The 2,448-nt window shown below is 40.4% G+C and overlaps 1 protein-coding gene across 1 annotated transcript in view; it reads left to right on the top strand.

Moving 5' to 3' along the window:
• The window catches only part of LOC106807791 (doublesex- and mab-3-related transcription factor A2-like), a gene marked incomplete at its 3' end in the record, with an annotated part of 8,660 nt that overhangs the window by 625 nt on the left and 5,587 nt on the right, over positions 1–2,448 (top strand). The window lies entirely within an intron of this gene.

Genomic DNA, 2,448 nt, shown 5'->3' with positions numbered 1-2,448 from the left:
TCTCTCTCTCTCTCTCTCTCTCTCTCTCTCTCTCTCTCTCTCTCTCTCTCTCTCTCTCTCTCTCTCTCTCTCTCTCTCTCTCTCTCTCTCTCTCTCTCTCTCTCTCTCTCTCTCTCTCTCTCTCTCTCTCTCTCTCTCTCTCTCTCTCGTTCTCTCTTTCTCTTCCACTATATGTATATATATATATATATATTATAGCTTATAGCTCGTTGGCGAACCATTTGTAGAGCCTTTGTGCTCTAAGTGGGTTTGCCGCGGTTTCGCTGCGCAGCGCTGAGAAACGTACACAGACCGCCGGCTATTTGCCATGCTCACCGATAGCTGCTATTATGATGCGTAGTAGGCATTTGATTTTAATAAAGCAACATCTGTAATGTGGCACCCATAAATTTAGACGCGACAAACGTATATACCCGTCGTTGTGTACTCCGGAGCCTTTGTGGCCACAAGGCTTACCAATTAAATTTGAAAACTGTCCTGTGTAAAGGCACACATGTTAACAGCAAACGTCCTCTTGGGCAACAGTTTTCTAGCTTTTGTCAAAATTTCAACACAGGCGCTTTTGTAAATATGTTATAATTATATATTCAGTAGCTTTCATAACGTTCGCTTATTGTCGACCATTTCCACACGTGAAAGCACACGCCACCAGGCGGCTAAACATAGTTGAAATGCGCGTTAGGTTTTAATAAAAATATCGAATGGGCGCCGAAACCTGGTTCTATCCACATCTCCACGCTGCTGGCTAGCGGTTATAATCAATTCACGCGCGTGTTGTTTTTTGAGTTTGAGTAGCACGTCATCTATGTTATGTGCGCAGACGATCTCTCTGGATTCGTCATACAAGGTAGTGCAGATATGAGCGCGCGCGGACCGTTTGTGAACGCCGATCACAGTCAACTGACAATCTTGCCTCTAATTGCGATGCATTTAAAACTCACTACGCTTGTATTTCCGTTGGTAGGCTTAAAGGAATATCCATTTCGCCGTCATTTCAGAAGCAAAATTTTTTGTTCCAGTTGTCCTGTTCTGCTTGATATCCCCCTTTGAATCCAAGGGCCACCTGTTCTCGGGATAGTCGAATTATTCTTAAGCATGTATTGAAAAACCGTTGCGTCCAGTTTATGGCAGGAAATGGGATAATTTAAGAAACTCTGAAACAGCAAAGAGTGTATATATATCGTGCTTATATTCGCCGTGTATTATATTCGCATAAAGGAAAGAAAAATTTTAGGCGAAATAATTTCGTCGACAGAAGTGTCTTTTTTAACGCTTTTTTTGTTGATTTCTCAATTAATGCGTTACCGTTCTTGACTAGCACGGTACTATTCACGTCATTTTAGAACTGTTTATTCTTGTGAAATCTGTATAGTATTTGATTTTTTCCACACCCAATAATATGAGCTTGTACACGTTTTAGAGAACACGGATCCTCTGATTTTAGGAACAAACATACATATTTAAATTACCTGAGTTTATGACGTTTCTTAAAGAAAACTGTATCAAATAAAATAATTATTTAAATCGTTGACGATAATTAAGAATATATTCGAGTGCATTGTAACACGCTCTTCACCGTGCGATTTTCGTATTATTAATTATGACACTGTGTATGATTGTTAGGGTTTTGACGCGCTTAACGGGGAAAACTAACTTATGTGTTTCGACTCGTCCTAATCACGAGAAACTGCAAGGATCGGGTGACACTGCCTTGGCAGATTATCGCTGATTATTACTCATCACGTAATTACCTACAAACATATAGAGTAACAATACGGCTCATGTAGGACATATTACAGCGTACATATACGTGCGGGACACAATGTAATCCCCATCATGATTCTTTCAAACAAAGTTAGGTAATTTAGCTCGTTAACCCCCGTAAACGTACATATTATTCATATATATATATATATATATATATATGAATATCGATTATACATGAGAGTGATATTCGACCCGGCTTGCACTATGAATTCTATACGCAACTTACTATAGTATTCGCGTCAACAAGAAGACGCTTTAAATTAATTTCGCTAATAAGTTTCGCGCCCCTCACGCTAATTTCCCGTGCAGGTTACGATATTACACATGTACGACATCTTAAAACGCAGCGATTAGCGTAAGAGCGCGCGGCAAGCACTTGCTGCCGCGTGCTAGGCGACCGACTACCGCGTACATATTATTCATATTAATATAATATGTTGTGTGTGTGTGTGTGTTGTGTGTGTGTGTGTGTGTGTGTGTGTGTGTGTGTGTGTGTGGTGTGGTTGCGCGTGTGTGTGGTGTGTGTGTGTGGTGTGTGGTGTGTGCGTGCGTGCGTGCGTGGTACGTGTGGCTGTGTGTGCGTGTGTGTGTGTGTGTGTGTTGTGTGTGTGTGTGTGTGTTGAGTACGTATCATATGTATTTTAATTTAATAACCATATAATATAATTAATAAATTATTAA

The sequence above is a fragment of the Priapulus caudatus genome, unplaced genomic scaffold, assembly GCF_000485595.1.
Source record: "Priapulus caudatus unplaced genomic scaffold, Priapulus_caudatus-5.0.1 Scaffold12, whole genome shotgun sequence".
Classification (NCBI taxonomy): domain Eukaryota; kingdom Metazoa; phylum Priapulida; class Priapulimorpha; order Priapulimorphida; family Priapulidae; genus Priapulus; species Priapulus caudatus.
Note: the sequence above shows the minus strand (reverse complement) of the source record. Positions and strands in the feature narration are given on the sequence as shown.